The following is a 25,261-nucleotide window of genomic DNA, read 5'->3' as shown; positions in this document are numbered from 1 at the left end:
GAGGGCCCGGACGGAAGGCTGTGTGACGAAGGGTGACGGCAGACTGGAGCCGCTGCACCCTGGTGGCGTGGGTGCCTCCCGGTGGCTTTGTGCCAGTCGGTTGGGCCGGCCAGGGCCAGGGCCAGGCCTGCGCATGCGTAGGGCCGGAGGGGCCTGAGAGGACCCTGCGACCCCCTCGGTTGCCCTGAGCGGGGGCTATATATTTGTAGTCTATATATATATATATATTTTTTTTTATTTTATTTTTTTTTTAGATTTTTTATTGGGGAAGGGGAACAGAACTTTATTGGGGAACAATGGTCAAATTGTTGTCCTTTCAATCTTAGTTGTGGGGGGTTCTGTTCAGCTTCAAGTTGTTGTTCTTTCAGTCTTAGTTGTGGGGGGTTCTGTTCAGCTTCAAGTTGTTGTTCTTTCAATCTTAGTTGTGGAGGGCGCAGCTCAGCTCCAGGTCCAGTTGCCGTTGCTAGTTGCAGGGGGCACAGCCCACCATCCCTTGCAGGAGTCGAACCGGCAACCATGTGGTTGAGAGGACAGGCTCCAACCAACTGAGCCATCCGGGAGCTCAGCGGCAGCTCAGCTCAAGGTGCCGTGTTCAATTTTTAGTTGCAGGGGGCGCTGCCCCACCATCCCTTGCGGGAGTTGAGGAATTGAACTGGCAACCTTGTGGTTGAGAGCCCGCGCTCCAACCAACTGAGCCATCCGGGAGGCAGCTCAGCTCAAGGTGCCGTGTTCAATCTTAGTTGCAGGGGGCAGAGCCCACCATCCCTTGCGGGACTCGAGGAATTGAACTGGCAACCTTGTGGTTGAGAGCCCACTGGCCCATGTGGGGATCGAACCGGCAGCCTTCGGAGTTAGGAGCACGGAGCTCTAACCGCCTGAGCCACCGGGCCGGCCCTGTAGTCTATGTATTTTTAATATTCAACTACATTCAACATTTCACCATCATCAAATATCTGAACATTGAATTTTCTTTCAGGTAATTTGAAAACTATGTTTCTTTCTGGATACTTACTTCTCTTTCTGCTTCCATGTTTTCATGATGACACAGTCTTTCATTTAAGTGAGTCCATTCATTGAGTAACACCTTATTTCTCTCCTCCAGCAGACAATCTAGTTTCTCAGTTTGAGCTTGAAATATTTTTATGATATCCTGAAACTGGTCTTGGATACTAATTACTCTCTTTTCATTGTGACTTTTGTTGCGAGCATCATCCCGTTGCTGTCAAAGCAATGTGTTTTCACTTTGTAGGTGAGAACACCTCTCCTCTAGGGATTCCAGCTTTCCAATGTATGTGTTCACCTTTTCTCGTTCACTTTGATACATGTGTTCAATTTCCTTTTTTTGACACTGTGTTTGGCTTAGGTCTCTGTGAACACGTTCTAAAGCCAAAGTCGTTTCTCTAAGAGCAACTCTTGTGTGATGGCACTTAGTTTCTAGACTACTGAATTTACTTTCAGCTTTAGAAAGTTGTTGAGAAAGAATCTCATGTTATCTTTTAGGTTAGACACATCAAAATTCACTTTGTCCCGTAAAACAAACCATTCCTCTCTTGCTCTCTGGAAAGCAAGCTGTACACCTCTTTTAGATTTCTGACTTTGCTCAAGACTGTGGATAGCGGTAGCCAGTCTAGAATGGCAGGATTCAACTTCTGTTTGCAGTCTTTCTCTGTTTCGTTTTTCACTCCGCGTTTCAGAGGTTAGTCTTTTATTCTCAGCTGTCAGAACAGTCAGCTGTCCATTACATTGAAATATTGTTTTCATTAGTGTTTCCTCATTCAGTTTTATTGTCTTTTGAAGACGGTCATTCTTTTCTTTTACAATTGCAATGTCCTCAAAATACTTTTTTTCCATTTCCTGATACGCATTTTTAACCCTATCTGTTTCCAGTCTTAGTATGGCAATTTCATGCAACAGATCTTTTTGTTTTTCATGACTCTCAGAAACCTAGGTAAAAGAAAAAAAGACTTGTAACTAGCCCTCAGTGAAATGACGTATCGTGATATCCTCTGAAATTAGAGAAGAACCTATATGTTTATGTAATGAAAGGTTGCAATAAATGGATATCCCACTGATTGAAATAAATGGATATCCCAAACCTCCAACTTTATACAAGCATAAATTCTCCAAAGTTCAAAAATTTAGTACAAGAGGCTGAATCCATGAGAGTGGAAAACAGAATTTTCATATCATAAGAGAATTTTAAGAGTCTCAGATTTGGAAAAGATACAAAACGAGAAGGCATAAATGATTAAGAAATCTCACTTTGAAAAAGAGTTTCCAGTCGGAAAATATAGCAAATCCAGAGTAAGAGTTTTAACTCTGCATATATTCGGACAGATTAAATTTCCTAAAATTCTTTTTTCTGATATATTCCATAGATATTCTAATTTTCCAGTATTTTCATAGTCAGTTATGAAAATTACATCTACTAATAACTGATAAACCTAGGCATTGCACTAAGCTCTTCTCGTTAGTTATCACAATCTAAAACAGAGAAATTGAAAAGATCAGTGAGTTTAGGATTTCCCCCAGGACTTCTGACTCTACAGTAGTGCTCTCACACCAAACCACAGTGATTCCTCTAGTGTAAATATATAAATTGAAGAGGCCTTAGAAATTCATGAGATTATTTGCTGCTGCAGTAATTTTATTTCCTCTTTATAATGTTTAAAGTAGCCATAATTATAAAACGGGAAAATACACTGACCTATTTGACTAGGAATAAAATACTCATCAGTAAATTATCACTTGGTATGTATATATATATATATATGTATATATATATATATATACACACACACATACCATGGCATAAAATCTTCTTCAAAAGTTCATTGTACTGAAATCGGATACTACTTGGAGCAAATTGTTCCTTTTCTCAAAAGGAGGAGAATGAATGTAAAATATGGTCTGACCTGGCTGTACATTAGCCTCAATGGAAATGAAAACTAACCTCTCTATTCATACAGCAAGGGGATGAAATCACTGCTGAAAACTGGAACATCTGTTGGTAGTAGCAATAGTTTTGAGATTATAGAAAGCTCATAGATTCCTGCAAAAAGTGTTAAAGCCTTCACTATGGATGAGGCCACTGTGAATGTCACCACTTGTCTGTCGGACATAGACGGATTTGAATCAAGAATATCATTTACTGCAATGGACCAAAAATGTCACTCCACATAAAATACACACACACACACACACACACACACACATTTTCACACATGCACACAGAGATACACACAGTCTCACAAATACATACACACATACATATGCTTTCAAAATCCTCAATATTTCCCATATGTACAGTGTTGGTTTTTAAATATATACACACACAAATACACATGTGTTTGAAAATGACTAAACAAAATACCTCAGAGTTCATTTTCTTTCCACGGAAATCTTTAGTAAAAGGCGAAAGATTTATACGATTTGGAGAGAAACCAGAGTATAAAGAGTTCATTTTCTTATAATCTATTTCTTTCTCCTTTTGTTTGCAAAGGTCATTAGTCAGAATTGCATCTTGTAATGTTCTGTCATTGTGCCCTGGAGAACGTCTCCTCTGAGTGTCATGTTGCTCTAGTGCCACCTAGAGCATTGAGTATGAACAAAGAAAAATTAGAATATAATTAAAATTTAAGTGTTAAACTTCTTAATCGAGGTTTACTTACTCCCAAATTACTGGACTACAACTAGGAAGTGGCAGATAAAGTGGCTCAGTCTAAATTAAGAGAAAAACATGAACCCACCAATCTAATTTTGTCCCAGTTTGAACTAAACAATTCGTTAGATGTTAAACCCACCCAAAAATGAATTAGTAGATGATTGCTAAATGTTATAGAGGCTTCCTCCCTTAAAATATGTCACCCCACCATGTCTTAATTAGTGAGTACCTACCGTGAACCTAACAACATTTTTAAAGATTAATAGCTGGAGAAGAGGCAAACTTTAAACTATTAGGAGCCAAAAACATTTACATGAAGCAGAAAGAGAAGCCAATTTCTAGATTTTTATTCAAATTATATACTATGAAAGGGTTATGCATTCATAGAGTTACCTGTTGCATTCAGTTCCAATTGATTCTAATACCCACTGAGGTGAGCAGATAAAAACAATGAGTAACATTGACCAATTTCCTACACCAAAATGAAAAACTAGAAAGTGCTTGTACCCTAACAACAGAAGGTCTCATTGTGCAGGATGTGGTTCTCTTAATATGCAGGTGAGTTGATTTCATGACCCCATCCTCTACCTCAATGTAGACTCGGAAGTCAATTACACAGAGGTCCCAAGGCAGAGTCCATCTCTAACCTCGGCCTTAGTGAGTAGCCATACAAAACTCCAAATTTTGAACCACTGAGAATGATGAGTCCTTTCACACGAGTCCGACTCAGTGGTCAGCATTTGTACTGTGTTCATAATTTCAACTGTTTAATCGTCTGATTCAATAACTGATGGTACCTTCTTTATCATGTAAGGAAGTTAAAACAACGAGGAAGGAAACAATATTCAGGAATTTTCTTTTTTTTTGCCTCAGTTCCAAGAATAAAATTGACTTACAAGTAACTATAGGTTCTAACCATATTTAAAGTTTTGTAAGCAGTTCAACTGTGATGAAAATAATATTCAATTTTCACCTAGTGACTCTTAAAAAACTAGCTTGAAAGTTAATTTCAATGGGCCATGTTACGTTATTGATGCATTAAAAATGACATTATTCTAGAAATTTAAAAGTAAATTTTCACATACATGACAGTGGTTCTTTTCACTTCCATCAAGCCTCACTTGCTCTTTCTCTGATTTCATGCTTAAATGTAGTTCTGTGGATAAATCTATATATTAGATAAAATGAACTACTCAGGACATTTAGATAAAAACTATAATCTCTATAGAAACAAAATAACATGTTATCAACTGCGACTTTAAATTGAGCTTAATCTTTCACTGAACATTGACTTAAAAATACTTGTGATTATCTAAAACTTCAACAAACCATTTGGGAAATAACAAATGTCACAAAGCTGAAGGCATATAAACATGTCAAAATCCATTCACAAATTCATTCACCCAACTTCAATGAAAACACAGTCAGAAACAGAACAAAACAAATAAATACCGGACAGACATATCTAGTCATGATGTACTCTGTTCTCTACCTCCTAAGAGTACCTTTGAACAGCACCCTAAGATTCAACTGCAACATCGTTCACAGTTTCCAGAATCTGTGTTACTGTTTACGCCTTTGTCGGTGTACACCTTTCCTCATATCTGAAATGTTTTCCTCTACTATTCTGACAAATTTCCTTTAATCTTTGAGGATTCAGCAATGGGCTTTAAGGAAGAACCGAGATAAGAGGGGACAGACTATGTGGACACAGCTGCAAAGGAAGTACAATGCAGCAAATTCTCAACAAAATCCATTACGGCTGGAAAAGTCCACTCTGAGGTACATAAAGCCATAGAAAATCCAAGAAATATTTTAATATTTGGTTTCAGAAGGTGCTTTTTCAATTACGCTGAATAGAGTTATAACTGATACTTGGGAATTAACTATAAAACTGAAGCTAAGAAACCACGTGTCCTCTCAGTAATCAATCTTTAGATCTCTTCCTATGTTTCCAATCTGCTCCCAATGTTCTACATATAATCCCCCTGCCCACTCCCCAGTGTAGGCTAAGTGTTACTCTAAAGGAAATCATGCTGTCAACTCATTGTCTTTCTTATTTACATATATGTTACTGTAGTTACCGGAAGAATGCAAATGTCTTGCTGAAAGGTATTCCATTTGGATATCTGTTGAATAAATGGAGTGAATATAAAGTAGATTTTGCCACAAAATGACTTTTGGAAAGTCAGAAAACTATGGTGAAGCCACACAGAGGTGGTCTAGGGTTAAACTCTTTCTGTTTCTTTCTTTTTTTTTTTTTAATGTCCTTTGCTGTCTCTGTTTCCTGGTAGCTGTGATTCACACAAGTCACAGAGCCTATAATATCCTAATAGAAACACACCTCCAATATGAGTCTTTTCTTTATCTACTAAGATCATGTGTCCAAACTCTGTGGATGCTGACAGATTTTGCGTCATTGAGTGTGATGCAAATGGACATTGATCATCAACTTTCCAATCCCTGGATCTTTCACGAGTGTCATAACTGAAGCTCAAAGCAGTAGGATCCCATTCTGAAGAATCTGAAAAGAAGTTTTCATTGAGTAAAATGGAAATGATAACACAAATTTGACAATCGTGTAAAACTTCCTTCTTCAGTCCCATGTCCTCCCTTTCCCCAAACACGCTACTCCTTCATCGCACATGTTACTTTAGGTGTCCTATACCTGCCATTCACATAGATAAGTTCAATTAAGTGTTGCCACTCAGCAATTTCTGTTACATAATGTGTTTCAGGTCAAAGCTTTGCTTCTTAATAGTAAAGATTGTTCAGGGTATGAATTTCTTTGTTATTATCAAAAGTTATGTCCAACCACCTATTTTAAGTTTAAATATGCATGTAAAACATGGGTTTAAAAAACTTTTACTGAATGGTACCACTTCAAATAAGAGACCACTTATTCCAAAGAAATGGTCTTTTCTAAATGCACAAATATCTTTGGAATTCATCCTTTAAGCCTCAAGTAAACAGAACTTCATATGACAAAGGACAGCCTTGGGTGATCTTACTGCTTCCAAGGAAATATAGGATCAGATTAGGTCCAAACTAGCTACCTCCAAAGGGTGCAGAGTGTCACAAGACAGAAAGGGAATATATAACAAAATTATTTTCCTTTTATAAAAAACAAAACTCTCAGATTAAGTTTTTAAGACAAGGGCAAGACAAAAGAAACGACTGTAGAGGTGAAGCTTTAAAGCCTGTTTCTTCATGAGGAGTAGCTTCATCATGTCACATCCATGAACCCCGTATGGAGCTTCCAAAGGTAGTTCTCAATGTCACATGAGAGTCCCTGAAGTCCCAAGATGTATGAGTTCAGGGGCCTGAAGAGGTCAAAACTACCTTCTCAGGAATACTAAATGTCATTTGCCATTTTCACTCTCATTCTCTTGATCAGTGTCCCATAGAGTGTTCCACAGCCATGGTGACATCATAGCTCTAGTGGTTACTGGGTCATCTCTCTAAGGGCGAATGGAATGTGCATGACGGGTGTGCTTGCACTTTAAATTTTTCTGTTATAATTTCTAATATTGTAAATATCGTGTTTCCCCGAAAATAACACCTAACTGGACAATCAGTTCTAATGCGTCTTTTGGAGCAAAAATCAATGTGAGACCTGGTCTTATTTTACTATATTATAAACCAGGTCTTATCGAACATAAAATAAGACCAGGTCTTACATTGATTTTTGCTCCAAAAGATGCAGTATAGCTGATTGTCTGGGTAGGCCTTATTTTTGGGGAAACAGGGTATCAACAGATACTCCCAACTTACACAAAATTCTTTGGAATTCTCAATAATTCTTTCTGTTTTTTGTTTTTTTAAATTCTTAATAGTATAAAAGGACCCTAAGGCCCAAAAGTTTTAGAATTACAGTTTTCGAAGATTGTGTCTACCAAATAGTCATTGTGATTACTTACTTCCACCGCTTTAAATAATCAAAGACACCATAAGCATGCCTGCCCGCACACACACACATAGTCTGCTAATCAGAACATCAGGTTGGCTTAACGTCATTCGTGTAACAACACTAACATGACGTCAAGTTAAAACATAGTCGACATGTTAGCAACTTAGGTAAAGGGCAACGTTCAAATGAGCATTTCAGAATACTGGAGAATTCTCCGTGTGTGATAATTAACTTCTGGGAAAGCCGATTAAATAAGGAATTCCAAACTGGGAAATTTAGGGAGTCAAAACAGAAGTAGAAACATCTCAATTAAAGCACACATTTTTTGAATGTATTTTTCTCATTCCTGTAAACATCTTTTTTTCTCAAATATGGATACAAACAATGACATCTATACCATTTACATCAAATCCATCAATTACGTTTGTAAAATGAAAAAAACACACACAAAGGAATGAGTAAGAAGACTGTGAGCATGTCAGAGATAATATTTTTTTATCTGAAGAATGGATTAATGGGAAACCTGAGGATAGAATCAACAGCATATCTTGACTGCAATACATCAGAAACATTTATACCATCATGCTACAAGTATTTATCATGTTCTTCAATTTTTCCTGTAATTCAGCAAGTACACAGTTGGGAGGAGAGTTCTGTTGAATGCATTAATGCATTTGTCAACAGATGAAGTGTTATGAATCGATCAACTGGGATATGCAATGACAGACTATCAATTCATAAAAATATTCATTACTTTCCACATGAGTGTGGCCTACTAGTATGCCTATACTTCTCGTATCATCTACTTTACAAACATCACAAAGTTTCTTGATCTGCTCATGCAAGAAGCTGCATTAAAATCCTCTAAGAAATGATGTAGAATGAACCTTCAACATGAAATATATTAAACAGGAAAAATTAATTTAACAGCCACAGAAATATTAGATATAAAAAACAATTTATATTTCAAATTCCGTGTCACATTTACTGAAAACAACAATTTTAGAACTTAGGGAATGAATTCTCTAATTTCTTTTGTTTCCAAACTTAGTTTCATTTGGTAGCTCATGCTAGAATTTAAAGGACTTTTATGAAATGGCCATCTTATCAAAGACAAATGGCGCAGCGAGCAGGGTGTCCCGCACAACACCCTGCATGAGAGTAATGTCAGGGTGACGATCATAGTTTAGTCTCGGAAGACACTTAGGGCCATGGTTAGCGGGAGATATTGGGAAAAAATTGAATTTTGGTTAGTGTGAGGCTGAAGGATGGGGCATGTTTCAGCTACTGCCCGCAGCAAGGTATACATTAAGTTTCGGTTCAGTGTTAGCGCTTCGGATAGCCCGAAGATGGCAAAAGTGTTGACGTGTTATAGTGAGCGTGATGATTTGGACAGGGAACGGATTCGGATAACAACCAAACATAAGTTTAGGGTCGGAAGTGTGTTCAAGCCACGGTTACCGCGAGGGTATGGAAAAGGTTTGGTTTGTTGGTTGAGGGTGAGGGATGGAACCGTGTTCGGCTGTTGCCTACAACCAGGTATACATTTCAGTTCGGAACAGTGTTTGAGTTCGGTAACCGCGAGTGAAGTAAAACTTCAGTAGAATGGTTAGGGTGAGGTGAGGGATGGGAGAGTGTTAGGGTTCCGCTTACAGCCAGGTGTACGTTTAGGCTCGGAAGATTGTTAGGGCCACGGGTAGCGGGAGGTTATGAGAAAGATTGTATGTTGGTTAGTATGAGGCTGAGGGATGGGACACGGTTCGGCTAATGCCTGCAGCCAGGTGTAGATTAATTTTCGGTTCAGGGTTAGGGCCTCGGTTAGCCCAAAGCTGGAGACAGAGTTGACGTGTTAGTTAAAGTGAGGATGAGTGTTCAGACAGGGTACGGTTCGGATAACAGCCAAGTATACGTTTAGGGTCGGAACTGTGTTAGAGCCTCGGTTACCGCGAGGGTAGGATAAGGTTCATATGTTGGTTTAGTTGAGGGTGAGGAATGGAACCTTGTTCGGATGGTGCCTGCAACCAGGTATGCACTTCGGTTCGGACCAGTGTTTGATCCGCAGTAACCGTGGGGGAAGTTAAAGGTTGGTATGATGGTTAGGGTGAGGGTGAGAAATGGGACAGGGTTCGTCTTTTACTTACAGCCTGGTGTACGTCTAGGCTCGGAACACTGTTAGGGCCACGGTGAGCTGGAGGGTATGGGAACGTATTGCATGTTGGTTAGTGTCAGTCTGAGGGATGGCAGAGTGTTCGGCTACTTGCCTGTATCCAGGTATACATTAAGGTTCGGGTGAGGGTTAGGAACTCGGTTAGCCCGAGGGGGAATAGGGTTGGTGTGTTAGTTAAAGTGACGGTGAGGGTTTGGACAGTGCAGAGTTTCGGATAACAGCCAAGTAGGTTCGGAACAGTATTTGAACCTTGGTCAGCGAGAGTGATGTTAAAGGTTGGTATGTTGGTGTGGGTGAGGGTGAGCGATGGGACAGTGTTCAGGTTCTGCTTACAGCCAGGTGTGCACGTTTAGGCTCGGAAGATTCTTAGGGCCACGGTTAGCGGGAGGTGATGGGAAAGGATTGAATTTTGGTCAGTGTGAGGCTGAGGGATGCGTCATGTTTCAGCTACTGCCCGCAGCCAGGTATACATTAAGGTTCGGGTCAGTGTTAGGGACTCGGTTCGCCTGATTGTGAGAGTGTTGGTGTGTTAGTTAAAGTGAGGGTGAGGGTTCAGACATTGTACGGGTTCGGATAACAGCCAAGAATACGTAGAGGATCGGAAGAATGTTAGAGCCACGGTTATCGCCAGGGTAGGGAAAACGTTGGTATGTTTGATATGTTGAGGGTGAGGGGCGGAACTGTGTTCGGCTGCTGCCTACAGCCAGGTATACATTTAGGTTCGGAGCAGTGTTTGAGCCACGTTCACCCCGACGGAAGTTAAAAGTTGGTATGTTGGTTAGGGTGAGGGTGAGGGATGGGTCAGTGTTCGGGTTCTGCTTACAACCAGTTTTCCGTTTAGGCTCGAAAGACAGTCAAGGCCACAATTACCGGGAGGTTACGGGAAAGGATTGTATGTTGGTTAGTGTGAGGCTTAGGGAAGGGACAGGGTTCGGCTACTGCCTTCAGCCAGGTATACATTAAGGTTCGGGTCAGTGTTAGTGCCTAGTTTAGCGCAAGGGTGAGACAGGGTTGGTGTGTGTTAAAGTGGGAGTGAGGGTTCGCACAGGGCAGAGTTTCGTATAATAGCCAAGTATACGTTTAGGTTAGGAAGTGTGTTAGAGCCTCGGTTACCGCGAGGGTCGGAAAAGGTTCATACGTTGGTTTAGTTGAGGGTGAGGAATGGAACCTTGTTCGGATGGTGCCTACAACCAGGTGTACATTTAGATTCGGACCAGTGTTTGAGCCGCAGTAACCGTGGGAGAAGTTAAAGGTTGGTATGATGGTTAGGGTGAGGGGTGAGAAATGGGACAGGGTTCGCCTTTTACTTACAGCCTTGTGTACGTCTAGGTTCGGAACACTGATAGGGCCACGGTTAGCTGGAGGGTATGGGAAAGTATTGCTTGTGGGTTAGTGTCAGTCTGAGGGATGGGAGAGTGTTCGGCTACTGCCTGTATCCAGGTATACACTAAGGTTAGGGTGAGGGTTCGGAACTCGGTTAGCCCGAGGGGGAATAGGGTTGGTGTGTTAGTTAAAGTGACGGTGAGGGATTGGACAGTGTAGCGTTTCGGATAACAGCCAAGTAGGTTCGGAACTGTATTTGAACCTGTGGTCAGCGTGAGGAACCTTAAAGGTTGGTATGTTGCTTAGGGTGAGGGTGAGTGATGGGAAAGTGTTTAAGGTTCTGCTTACAGCCAGGTGCACGTTGAAGCTCGGAAGACGCTGAGGGCCACGGTTAGCGGGAGGTTATGGGAAAGGATTGTCTGTTGATTAGTGTGAGGCTGAGGGATGGGACACGTTTCAGCTACTGCCTGCAGCCAGGTATACATTAAGTTTCGGTTCAGTGTTCGGGCCTCGGTTAGCCGGAAGACGGGAACAGGGTTGACGTGTTACAGTGAGCGTGATGGTTTGGACAGGGTAGGGATTCGGATAACAACCAAGTATAAGTTTAGGGTCGGAAGTGTGTTCGAGCCACGGTTCCCGCGAGGGTATGGAAAAAGTTCGGTGGGTTGGTTGAGGGTGAGGGATGGAACCGTGTTCGGCTGTTGCCTACAACCAGGTATACATTTCAGTTCGGAACAGTGTTTGAGTTCGGTAACCGCGAGTGAAGTAAAACTTCGGTAGAATGGTTAGTGTGAGGGTGAGGAATGGGGCAGGGTTCGCCTTTTGCTTATAGCCAGGTGTACGTTTAGGTTCGGAACACTGTTAGGGTCACTGTCAGCTGGAGGGTATGGGAAAGGATTGTATGTTGGTCAGTGAGAGGCTGAGGGATGGGGCAGGTTTCAACTACTGCCTGTAGCCTCGTCGGGTCAGTGTTAGGGCCTCGGTTAACCCGAGGGTGAGAGAGGGTTGGTGTGTTAGGTAAAGTGAGTGTGATTGTTCAGACAGGGGACGGGTTCGGATTACAGCCAGGTATACACATTTATGGTCTGAAAGTGTTAGAACCACGGATACCCCGAGGGTAGGGAAAAGTTTGGTACATTGGTTAATTTGAGGGTGATTGATGGAAACGTGTTCGGCTGTTGCCTGCAGCCAGGTAAACATTTAGGTTCGGAAGAGTGTTCGAACCTTGGCCAGCGCGAGGGTCGTTAAAGGTTGGTATGCTGGTTAGGCTGAGGGTGAGGGATGGGACAGGTTCGGCTTCTGCTTACAGCCAGGTGTACGTTTAGGCTCGGAACACTCTTAGGGCCACGGTTACCGGGAGGGTGTGGGACAGGTTTCTATGTTGGTTAGTGTGAGGTTGAGGGCTGGGACAGGGTTCGGCTACTACATGCAAGCTGGTACACATTAATGTTCGGGTCAGTGTTAGGGCCTCGGTTAGCCCGAAGTTGGGGACAGTGTTGACGTGTTAGTTAAAGTGAGGATGAGTGTTCAGACAGGGTACGGTTCGGATAACAGCCAAGTATACGTTTAGGGTCGGAACTGTGTTAGAGCCTCGGTTACCGCGAGGGTAGGATAAGGTTCATATGTTGGTTTAGTTGAGGGTGAGGAATGGAACCTTGTTCGGATGGTGCCTGCAACCAGGTATGCACTTCGGTTCGGACCAGTGTTTGATCCGCAGTAACCGTGGGGGAAGTTAAAGGTTGGTATGATGGTTAGGGTGAGGGTGAGAAATGGGACAGGGTTCGTCTTTTACTTACAGCCTGGTGTACGTCTAGGCTCGGAACACTGTTAGGGCCACGGTGAGCTGGAGGGTATGGGAACGTATTGCATGTTGGTTAGTGTCAGTCTGAGGGATGGCCGAGTGTTCGGCTACTTGCCTGTATCCAGGTATACATTAAGGTTCGGGTGAGGGTTAGGAACTCGGTTAGCCCGAGGGGGAATAGGGTTGGTGTGTTAGTTAAAGTGACGGTGAGGGTTTGGACAGTGTAGAGTTTCGGATAACAGCCAAGTAGGTTCGGAACAGTATTTGAACCTTGGTCAGCGAGAGTGATGTTAAAGGTTGGTATGTTGGTGTGGGTGAGGGTGAGCGATGGGACAGTGTTCAGGTTCTGCTTACAGCCAGGTGTGCACGTTTAGGCTCGGAAGATTCTTAGGGCCACGGTTAGCGGGAGGTGATGGGAAAGGATTGAATTTTGGTCAGTGTGAGGCTGAGGGATGCGTCATGTTTCAGCTACTGCCCGCAGCCAGGTATACATTAAGGTTCGGGTCAGTGTTAGGGACTCGGTTCGCCTGATTGTGAGAGTGTTGGTGTGTTAGTTAAAGTGAGGGTGAGGGTTCAGACATTGTACGGGTTCGGATAACAGCCAAGAATACGTAGAGGATCGGAAGAATGTTAGAGCCACGGTTATCGCCAGGGTAGGGAAAACGTTGGTATGTTTGATATGTTGAGGGTGAGGGGCGGAACTGTGTTCGGCTGCTGCCTACAGCCAGGTATACATTTAGGTTCGGAGCAGTGTTTGAGCCACGTTCACCCCGACGGAAGTTAAAAGTTGGTATGTTGGTTAGGGTGAGGGTGAGGGATGGGTCAGTGTTCGGGTTCTGCTTACAACCAGTTTTCCGTTTAGGCTCGAAAGACAGTCAAGGCCACAATTACCGGGAGGTTACGGGAAAGGATTGTATGTTGGTTAGTGTGAGGCTTAGGGAAGGGACAGGGTTCGGCTACTGCCTTCAGCCAGGTATACATTAAGGTTCGGGTCAGTGTTAGTGCCTAGTTTAGCGCAAGGGTGAGACAGGGTTGGTGTGTGTTAAAGTGGGAGTGAGGGTTCGCACAGGGCAGAGTTTCGTATAATAGCCAAGTATACGTTTAGGTTAGGAAGTGTGTTAGAGCCTCGGTTACCGCGAGGGTCGGAAAAGGTTCATACGTTGGTTTAGTTGAGGGTGAGGAATGGAACCTTGTTCGGATGGTGCCTACAACCAGGTGTACATTTAGATTCGGACCAGTGTTTGAGCCGCAGTAACCGTGGGAGAAGTTAAAGGTTGGTATGATGGTTAGGGTGAGGGGTGAGAAATGGGACAGGGTTCGCCTTTTACTTACAGCCTTGTGTACGTCTAGGTTCGGAACACTGATAGGGCCACGGTTAGCTGGAGGGTATGGGAAAGTATTGCTTGTGGGTTAGTGTCAGTCTGAGGGATGGGAGAGTGTTCGGCTACTGCCTGTATCCAGGTATACACTAAGGTTAGGGTTCGGGTTCGGAACTCGGTTAGCCCGAGGGGGAATAGGGTTGGTGTGTTAGTTAAAGTGACGGTGAGGGATTGGACAGTGTAGCGTTTCGGATAACAGCCAAGTAGGTTCGGAACTGTATTTGAACCTGTGGTCAGCGTGAGGAACCTTAAAGGTTGGTATGTTGCTTAGGGTGAGGGTGAGTGGTACACATTAATGTTCGGGTCAGTGTTAGGGCCTCGGTTAGCCCGAAGTTGGGGACAGTGTTGACGTGTTAGTTAAAGTGAGGATGAGTGTTCAGACAGGGTACGGTTCGGATAACAGCCAAGTATACGTTTAGGGTCGGAACTGTGTTAGAGCCTCGGTTACCGCGAGGGTAGGATAAGGTTCATATGTTGGTTTAGTTGAGGGTGAGGAATGGAACCTTGTTCGGATGGTGCCTGCAACCAGGTATGCACTTCGGTTCGGACCAGTGTTTGATCCGCAGTAACCGTGGGGGAAGTTAAAGGTTGGTATGATGGTTAGGGTGAGGGTGAGAAATGGGACAGGGTTCGTCTTTTACTTACAGCCTGGTGTACGTCTAGGCTCGGAACACTGTTAGGGCCACGGTGAGCTGGAGGGTATGGGAACGTATTGCGTGTTGGTTAGTGTCAGTCTGAGGGATGGCCGAGTGTTCGGCTACTTGCCTGTATCCAGGTATACATTAAGGTTCGGGTGAGGGTTAGGAACTCGGTTAGCCCGAGGGGGAATAGGGTTGGTGTGTTAGTTAAAGTGACGGTGAGGGTTTGGACAGTGCAGAGTTTCGGATAACAGCCAAGTAGGTTCGGAACAGTATTTGAACCTTGGTCAGCGAGAGTGATGTTAAAGGTTGGTATGTTGGTGTGGGTGAGGGTGAGCGATGGGACAGTGTTCAGGTTCTGCTTACAGCCAGGTGTGCACGTTTAGGCTCGGAAGATTCTTAGGGCCACGGTTAGCGGGAGGTGATGGGAAAGGATTGAATTTTGGTCAGTGTGAGGCTGAGGGATGCGTCATGTTTCAGCTACTGCCCGCAGCCAGGTATACATTAAGGTTCGGGTCAGTGTTAGGGACTCGGTTCGCCTGATTGTGAGAGTGTTGGTGTGTTAGTTAAAGTGAGGGTGAGGGTTCAGACATTGTACGGGTTCGGATAACAGCCAAGAATACGTAGAGGATCGGAAGAATGTTAGAGCCACGGTTATCGCCAGGGTAGGGAAAACGTTGGTATGTTTGATATGTTGAGGGTGAGGGGCGGAACTGTGTTCGGCTGCTGCCTACAGCCAGGTATACATTTAGGTTCGGAGCAGTGTTTGAGCCACGTTCACCCCGACGGAAGTTAAAAGTTGGTATGTTGGTTAGGGTGAGGGTGAGGGATGGGTCAGTGTTCGGGTTCTGCTTACAACCAGTTTTCCGTTTAGGCTCGAAAGACAGTCAAGGCCACAATTACCGGGAGGTTACGGGAAAGGATTGTATGTTGGTTAGTGTGAGGCTTAGGGAAGGGACAGGGTTCGGCTACTGCCTTCAGCCAGGTATACATTAAGGTTCGGGTCAGTGTTAGTGCCTAGTTTAGCGCAAGGGTGAGACAGGGTTGGTGTGTGTTAAAGTGGGAGTGAGGGTTCGCACAGGGCAGAGTTTCGTATAATAGCCAAGTATACGTTTAGGTTAGGAAGTGTGTTAGAGCCTCGGTTACCGCGAGGGTCGGAAAAGGTTCATACGTTGGTTTAGTTGAGGGTGAGGAATGGAACCTTGTTCGGATGGTGCCTACAACCAGGTGTACATTTAGATTCGGACCAGTGTTTGAGCCGCAGTAACCGTGGGAGAAGTTAAAGGTTGGTATGATGGTTAGGGTGAGGGGTGAGAAATGGGACAGGGTTCGCCTTTTACTTACAGCCTTGTGTACGTCTAGGTTCGGAACACTGATAGGGCCACGGTTAGCTGGAGGGTATGGGAAAGTATTGCTTGTGGGTTAGTGTCAGTCTGAGGGATGGGAGAGTGTTCGGCTACTGCCTGTATCCAGGTATACACTAAGGTTAGGGTGAGGGTTCGGAACTCGGTTAGCCCGAGGGGGAATAGGGTTGGTGTGTTAGTTAAAGTGACGGTGAGGGATTGGACAGTGTAGCGTTTCGGATAACAGCCAAGTAGGTTCGGAACTGTATTTGAACCTGTGGTCAGCGTGAGGAACCTTAAAGGTTGGTATGTTGCTTAGGGTGAGGGTGAGTGATGGGAAAGTGTTTAAGGTTCTGCTTACAGCCAGGTGCACGTTGAAGCTCGGAAGACGCTGAGGGCCACGGTTAGCGGGAGGTTATGGGAAAGGATTGTCTGTTGATTAGTGTGAGGCTGAGGGATGGGACACGTTTCAGCTACTGCCTGCAGCCAGGTATACATTAAGTTTCGGTTCAGTGTTCGGGCCTCGGTTAGCCGGAAGACGGGAACAGGGTTGACGTGTTACAGTGAGCGTGATGGTTTGGACAGGGTAGGGATTCGGATAACAACCAAGTATAAGTTTAGGGTCGGAAGTGTGTTCGAGCCACGGTTCCCGCGAGGGTATGGAAAAAGTTCGGTGGGTTGGTTGAGGGTGAGGGATGGAACCGTGTTCGGCTGTTGCCTACAACCAGGTATACATTTCAGTTTGGAACAGTGTTTGAGTTCGGTAACCGCGAGTGAAGTAAAACTTCGGTAGAATGGTTAGTGTGAGGGTGAGGAATGGGCAGGGTTCGCCTTTTGCTTATAGCCAGGTGTACGTTTAGGTTCGGAACACTGTTAGGGTCACTGTCAGCTGGAGGGTATGGGAAAGGATTGTATGTTGGTCAGTGAGAGGCTGAGGGATGGGGCAGGTTTCAACTACTGCCTGTAGCCTCGTCGGGTCAGTGTTAGGGCCTCGGTTAACCCGAGGGTGAGAGAGGGTTGGTGTGTTAGGTAAAGTGAGTGTGATTGTTCAGACAGGGGACGGGTTCGGATTACAGCCAGGTATACACATTTATGGTCTGAAAGTGTTAGAACCACGGATACCCCGAGGGTAGGGAAAAGTTTGGTACATTGGTTAATTTGAGGGTGATTGATGGAAACGTGTTCGGCTGTTGCCTGCAGCCAGGTAAACATTTAGGTTCGGAAGAGTGTTCGAACCTTGGCCAGCGCGAGGGTCGTTAAAGGTTGGTATGCTGGTTAGGCTGAGGGTGAGGGATGGGACAGGTTCGGCTTCTGCTTACAGCCAGGTGTACGTTTAGGCTCGGAACACTCTTAGGGCCACGGTTACCGGGAGGGTGTGGGACAGGTTTCTATGTTGGTTAGTGTGAGGTTGAGGGCTGGGACAGGGTTCGGCTACTACATGCAAGCTGGTACACATTAATGTTCGGGTCAGTGTTAGGGCCTCGGTTAGCCCGAAGTTGGGGACAGTGTTGACGTGTTAGTTAAAGTGAGGATGAGTGTTCAGACAGGGTACGGTTCGGATAACAGCCAAGTATACGTTTAGGGTCGGAACTGTGTTAGAGCCTCGGTTACCGCGAGGGTAGGATAAGGTTCATATGTTGGTTTAGTTGAGGGTGAGGAATGGAACCTTGTTCGGATGGTGCCTGCAACCAGGTATGCACTTCGGTTCGGACCAGTGTTTGATCCGCAGTAACCGTGGGGGAAGTTAAAGGTTGGTATGATGGTTAGGGTGAGGGTGAGAAATGGGACAGGGTTCGTCTTTTACTTACAGCCTGGTGTACGTCTAGGCTCGGAACACTGTTAGGGCCACGGTGAGCTGGAGGGTATGGGAACGTATTGCGTGTTGGTTAGTGTCAGTCTGAGGGATGGCCGAGTGTTCGGCTACTTGCCTGTATCCAGGTATACATTAAGGTTCGGGTGAGGGTTAGGAACTCGGTTAGCCCGAGGGGGAATAGGGTTGGTGTGTTAGTTAAAGTGACGGTGAGGGTTTGGACAGTGTAGAGTTTCGGATAACAGCCAAGTAGGTTCGGAACAGTATTTGAACCTTGGTCAGCGAGAGTGATGTTAAAGGTTGGTATGTTGGTGTGGGTGAGGGTGAGCGATGGGACAGTGTTCAGGTTCTGCTTACAGCCAGGTGTGCACGTTTAGGCTCGGAAGATTCTTAGGGCCACGGTTAGCGGGAGGTGATGGGAAAGGATTGAATTTTGGTCAGTGTGAGGCTGAGGGATGCGTCATGTTTCAGCTACTGCCCGCAGCCAGGTATACATTAAGGTTCGGGTCAGTGTTAGGGACTCGGTTCGCCTGATTGTGAGAGTGTTGGTGTGTTAGTTAAAGTGAGGGTGAGGGTTCAGACATTGTACGGGTTCGGATAACAGCCAAGAATACGTAGAGGATCGGAAGAATGTTAGAGCCACGGTTATCGCCAGGGTAGGGAAAACGTTGGTATGTTTGATATGTTGAGGGTGAGGGGCGGAACTGTGTTCGGCTGCTGCCTACAGCCAGGTATACATTTAGGTTCGGAGCAGTGTTTGAGCCACGTTCACCCCGACGGAAGTTAAAAGTTGGTATGTTGGTTAGGGTGAGGGTGAGGGATGGGTCAGTGTTCGGGTTCTGCTTACAACCAGTTTTCCGTTTAGGCTCGAAAGACAGTCAAGGCCACAATTACCGGGAGGTTACGGGAAAGGATTGTATGTTGGTTAGTGTGAGGCTTAGGGAAGGGACAGGGTTCGGCTACTGCCTTCAGCCAGGTATACATTAAGGTTCGGGTCAGTGTTAGTGCCTAGTTTAGCGCAAGGGTGAGACAGGGTTGGTGTGTGTTAAAGTGGGAGTGAGGGTTCGCACAGGGCAGAGTTTCGTATAATAGCCAAGTATACGTTTAGGTTAGGAAGTGTGTTAGAGCCTCGGTTACCGCGAGGGTCGGAAAAGGTTCATACGTTGGTTTAGTTGAGGGTGAGGAATGGAACCTTGTTCGGATGGTGCCTACAACCAGGTGTACATTTAGATTCGGACCAGTGTTTGAGCCGCAGTAACCGTGGGAGAAGTTAAAGGTTGGTATGATGGTTAGGGTGAGGGGTGAGAAATGGGACAGGGTTCGCCTTTTACTTACAGCCTTGTGTACGTCTAGGTTCGGAACACTGATAGGGCCACGGTTAGCTGGAGGGTATGGGAAAGTATTGCTTGTGGGTTAGTGTCAGTCTGAGGGATGGGAGAGTGTTCGGCTACTGCCTGTATCCAGGTATACACTAAGGTTAGGGTTCGGGTTCGGAACTCGGTTAGCCCGAGGGGGAATAGGGTTGGTGTGTTAGTTAAAGTGACGGTGAGGGATTGGACAGTGTAGCGTTTCGGATAACAGCCAAGTAGGTTCGGAACTGTATTTGAACCTGTGGTCAGCGTGAGGAACCTTAAAGGTTGGTATGTTGCTTAGGGTGAGGGTGAGTGATGGGAAAGTGTTTAAGGTTCTGCTTACAGCCAGGTGCACGTTGAAGCTCGGAAGACGCTGAGGGCCACGGTTAGCGGGAGGTTATGGGAAAGGATTGTCTGTTGATTAGTGTGAGGCTGAGGGATGGGACACGTTTCAGCTACTGCCTGCAGCCAGGTATACATTAAGTTTCGGTTCAGTGTTCGGGCCTCGGTTAGCTGGAAGACGGGAACAGGGTTGACGTGTTACAGTGAGCGTGATGGTTTGGACAGGGTAGGGATTCGGATAACAACCAAGTATAAGTTTAGGGTCGGAAGTGTGTTCGAGCCACGGTTCCCGCGAGGGTATGGAAAAAGTTCGGTGGGTTGGTTGAGGGTGAGGGATGGAACCGTGTTCGGCTGTTGCCTACAACCAGGTATACATTTCAGTTCGGAACAGTGTTTGAGTTCGGTAACCGCGAGTGAAGTAAAACTTCGGTAGAATGGTTAGTGTGAGGGTGAGGAATGGGGCAGGGTTCGCCTTTTGCTTATAGCCAGGTGTACGTTTAGGTTCGGAACACTGTTAGGGTCACTGTCAGCTGGAGGGTATGGGAAAGGATTGTATGTTGGTCAGTGAGAGGCTGAGGGATGGGGCAGGTTTCAACTACTGCCTGTAGCCTCGTCGGGTCAGTGTTAGGGCCTCGGTTAACCCGAGGGTGAGAGAGGGTTGGTGTGTTAGGTAAAGTGAGTGTGATTGTTCAGACAGGGGACGGGTTCGGATTACAGCCAGGTATACACATTTATGGTCTGAAAGTGTTAGAACCACGGATACCCCGAGGGTAGGGAAAAGTTTGGTACATTGGTTAATTTGAGGGTGATTGATGGAAACGTGTTCGGCTGTTGCCTGCAGCCAGGTAAACATTTAGGTTCGGAAGAGTGTTCGAACCTTGGCCAGCGCGAGGGTTGTTAAAGGTTGGTATGCTGGTTAGGCTGAGGGTGAGGGATGGGACAGGTTCGGCTTCTGCTTACAGCCAGGTGTACGTTTAGGCTCGGAACACTCTTAGGGCCACGGTTACCGGGAGGGTGTGGGACAGGTTTCTATGTTGGTTAGTGTGAGGTTGAGGGCTGGGACAGGGTTCGGCTACTACATGCAAGCTGGTACACATTAATGTTCGGGTCAGTGTTAGGGCCTCGGTTAGCCCGAAGTTGGGGACAGTGTTGACGTGTTAGTTAAAGTGAGGATGAGTGTTCAGACAGGGTACGGTTCGGATAACAGCCAAGTATACGTTTAGGGTCGGAACTGTGTTAGAGCCTCGGTTACCGCGAGGGTAGGATAAGGTTCATATGTTGGTTTAGTTGAGGGTGAGGAATGGAACCTTGTTCGGATGGTGCCTGCAACCAGGTATGCACTTCGGTTCGGACCAGTGTTTGATCCGCAGTAACCGTGGGGGAAGTTAAAGGTTGGTATGATGGTTAGGGTGAGGGTGAGAAATGGGACAGGGTTCGTCTTTTACTTACAGCCTGGTGTACGTCTAGGCTCGGAACACTGTTAGGGCCACGGTGAGCTGGAGGGTATGGGAACGTATTGCGTGTTGGTTAGTGTCAGTCTGAGGGATGGCCGAGTGTTCGGCTACTTGCCTGTATCCAGGTATACATTAAGGTTCGGGTGAGGGTTAGGAACTCGGTTAGCCCGAGGGGGAATAGGGTTGGTGTGTTAGTTAAAGTGACGGTGAGGGTTTGGACAGTGCAGAGTTTCGGATAACAGCCAAGTAGGTTCGGAACAGTATTTGAACCTTGGTCAGCGAGAGTGATGTTAAAGGTTGGTATGTTGGTGTGGGTGAGGGTGAGCGATGGGACAGTGTTCAGGTTCTGCTTACAGCCAGGTGTGCACGTTTAGGCTCGGAAGATTCTTAGGGCCACGGTTAGCGGGAGGTGATGGGAAAGGATTGAATTTTGGTCAGTGTGAGGCTGAGGGATGCGTCATGTTTCAGCTACTGCCCGCAGCCAGGTATACATTAAGGTTCGGGTCAGTGTTAGGGACTCGGTTCGCCTGATTGTGAGAGTGTTGGTGTGTTAGTTAAAGTGAGGGTGAGGGTTCAGACATTGTACGGGTTCGGATAACAGCCAAGAATACGTAGAGGATCGGAAGAATGTTAGAGCCACGGTTATCGCCAGGGTAGGGAAAACGTTGGTATGTTTGATATGTTGAGGGTGAGGGGCGGAACTGTGTTCGGCTGCTGCCTACAGCCAGGTATACATTTAGGTTCGGAGCAGTGTTTGAGCCACGTTCACCCCGACGGAAGTTAAAAGTTGGTATGTTGGTTAGGGTGAGGGTGAGGGATGGGTCAGTGTTCGGGTTCTGCTTACAACCAGTTTTCCGTTTAGGCTCGAAAGACAGTCAAGGCCACAATTACCGGGAGGTTACGGGAAAGGATTGTATGTTGGTTAGTGTGAGGCTTAGGGAAGGGACAGGGTTCGGCTACTGCCTTCAGCCAGGTATACATTAAGGTTCGGGTCAGTGTTAGTGCCTAGTTTAGCGCAAGGGTGAGACAGGGTTGGTGTGTGTTAAAGTGGGAGTGAGGGTTCGCACAGGGCAGAGTTTCGTATAATAGCCAAGTATACGTTTAGGTTAGGAAGTGTGTTAGAGCCTCGGTTACCGCGAGGGTCGGAAAAGGTTCATACGTTGGTTTAGTTGAGGGTGAGGAATGGAACCTTGTTCGGATGGTGCCTACAACCAGGTGTACATTTAGATTCGGACCAGTGTTTGAGCCGCAGTAACCGTGGGAGAAGTTAAAGGTTGGTATGATGGTTAGGGTGAGGGGTGAGAAATGGGACAGGGTTCGCCTTTTACTTACAGCCTTGTGTACGTCTAGGTTCGGAACACTGATAGGGCCACGGTTAGCTGGAGGGTATGGGAAAGTATTGCTTGTGGGTTAGTGTCAGTCTGAGGGATGGGAGAGTGTTCGGCTACTGCCTGTATCCAGGTATACACTAAGGTTAGGGTGAGGGTTCGGAACTCGGTTAGCCCGAGGGGGAATAGGGTTGGTGTGTTAGTTAAAGTGACGGTGAGGGATTGGACAGTGTAGCGTTTCGGATAACAGCCAAGTAGGTTCGGAACTGTATTTGAACCTGTGGTCAGCGTGAGGAACCTTAAAGGTTGGTATGTTGCTTAGGGTGAGGGTGAGTGATGGGAAAGTGTTTAAGGTTCTGCTTACAGCCAGGTGCACGTTGAAGCTCGGAAGACGCTGAGGGCCACGGTTAGCGGGAGGTTATGGGAAAGGATTGTCTGTTGATTAGTGTGAGGCTGAGGGATGGGACACGTTTCAGCTACTGCCTGCAGCCAGGTATACATTAAGTTTCGGTTCAGTGTTCGGGCCTCGGTTAGCCGGAAGACGGGAACAGGGTTGACGTGTTACAGTGAGCGTGATGGTTTGGACAGGGTAGGGATTCGGATAACAACCAAGTATAAGTTTAGGGTCGGAAGTGTGTTCGAGCCACGGTTCCCGCGAGGGTATGGAAAAAGTTCGGTGGGTTGGTTGAGGGTGAGGGATGGAACCGTGTTCGGCTGTTGCCTACAACCAGGTATACATTTCAGTTCGGAACAGTGTTTGAGTTCGGTAACCGCGAGTGAAGTAAAACTTCGGTAGAATGGTTAGTGTGAGGGTGAGGAATGGGGCAGGGTTCGCCTTTTGCTTATAGCCAGGTGTACGTTTAGGTTCGGAACACTGTTAGGGTCACTGTCAGCTGGAGGGTATGGGAAAGGATTGTATGTTGGTCAGTGAGAGGCTGAGGGATGGGGCAGGTTTCAACTACTGCCTGTAGCCTCGTCGGGTCAGTGTTAGGGCCTCGGTTAACCCGAGGGTGAGAGAGGGTTGGTGTGTTAGGTAAAGTGAGTGTGATTGTTCAGACAGGGGACGGGTTCGGATTACAGCCAGGTATACACATTTATGGTCTGAAAGTGTTAGAACCACGGATACCCCGAGGGTAGGGAAAAGTTTGGTACATTGGTTAATTTGAGGGTGATTGATGGAAACGTGTTCGGCTGTTGCCTGCAGCCAGGTAAACATTTAGGTTCGGAAGAGTGTTCGAACCTTGGCCAGCGCGAGGGTCGTTAAAGGTTGGTATGCTGGTTAGGCTGAGGGTGAGGGATGGGACAGGTTCGGCTTCTGCTTACAGCCAGGTGTACGTTTAGGCTCGGAACACTCTTAGGGCCACGGTTACCGGGAGGGTGTGGGACAGGTTTCTATGTTGGTTAGTGTGAGGTTGAGGGCTGGGACAGGGTTCGGCTACTACATGCAAGCTGGTACACATTAATGTTCGGGTCAGTGTTAGGGCCTCGGTTAGCCCGAAGTTGGGGACAGTGTTGACGTGTTAGTTAAAGTGAGGATGAGTGTTCAGACAGGGTACGGTTCGGATAACAGCCAAGTATACGTTTAGGGTCGGAACTGTGTTAGAGCCTCGGTTACCGCGAGGGTAGGATAAGGTTCATATGTTGGTTTAGTTGAGGGTGAGGAATGGAACCTTGTTCGGATGGTGCCTGCAACCAGGTATGCACTTCGGTTCGGACCAGTGTTTGATCCGCAGTAACCGTGGGGGAAGTTAAAGGTTGGTATGATGGTTAGGGTGAGGGTGAGAAATGGGACAGGGTTCGTCTTTTACTTACAGCCTGGTGTACGTCTAGGCTCGGAACACTGTTAGGGCCACGGTGAGCTGGAGGGTATGGGAACGTATTGCATGTTGGTTAGTGTCAGTCTGAGGGATGGCCGAGTGTTCGGCTACTTGCCTGTATCCAGGTATACATTAAGGTTCGGGTGAGGGTTAGGAACTCGGTTAGCCCGAGGGGGAATAGGGTTGGTGTGTTAGTTAAAGTGACGGTGAGGGTTTGGACAGTGTAGAGTTTCGGATAACAGCCAAGTAGGTTCGGAACAGTATTTGAACCTTGGTCAGCGAGAGTGATGTTAAAGGTTGGTATGTTGGTGTGGGTGAGGGTGAGCGATGGGACAGTGTTCAGGTTCTGCTTACAGCCAGGTGTGCACGTTTAGGCTCGGAAGATTCTTAGGGCCACGGTTAGCGGGAGGTGATGGGAAAGGATTGAATTTTGGTCAGTGTGAGGCTGAGGGATGCGTCATGTTTCAGCTACTGCCCGCAGCCAGGTATACATTAAGGTTCGGGTCAGTGTTAGGGACTCGGTTCGCCTGATTGTGAGAGTGTTGGTGTGTTAGTTAAAGTGAGGGTGAGGGTTCAGACATTGTACGGGTTCGGATAACAGCCAAGAATACGTAGAGGATCGGAAGAATGTTAGAGCCACGGTTATCGCCAGGGTAGGGAAAACGTTGGTATGTTTGATATGTTGAGGGTGAGGGGCGGAACTGTGTTCGGCTGCTGCCTACAGCCAGGTATACATTTAGGTTCGGAGCAGTGTTTGAGCCACGTTCACCCCGACGGAAGTTAAAAGTTGGTATGTTGGTTAGGGTGAGGGTGAGGGATGGGTCAGTGTTCGGGTTCTGCTTACAACCAGTTTTCCGTTTAGGCTCGAAAGACAGTCAAGGCCACAATTACCGGGAGGTTACGGGAAAGGATTGTATGTTGGTTAGTGTGAGG

General features: G+C 46.1%; 1 non-coding gene across 1 annotated transcript; it reads right to left on the bottom strand.

Moving 5' to 3' along the window:
- Window positions 1–3,330: 3,330 nt before the first annotated feature.
- On the bottom strand, window positions 3,331–3,452 carry LOC141567994 (U5 spliceosomal RNA). Its single transcript, XR_016022295.1, has one exon. It is a non-coding gene; the product is annotated as a U5 spliceosomal RNA (small nuclear RNA).
- Window positions 3,453–25,261: the final 21,809 nt, after the last annotated feature.

The sequence above is a fragment of the Rhinolophus sinicus genome, chromosome 8 (assembly GCF_057876585.1).
Source record: "Rhinolophus sinicus isolate RSI-liver-muscle chromosome 8, RSI-T2T, whole genome shotgun sequence".
Lineage (NCBI taxonomy): Eukaryota > Metazoa > Chordata > Mammalia > Chiroptera > Rhinolophidae > Rhinolophus > Rhinolophus sinicus.
This window is presented reverse-complemented; position numbering and strand designations above follow the sequence as displayed.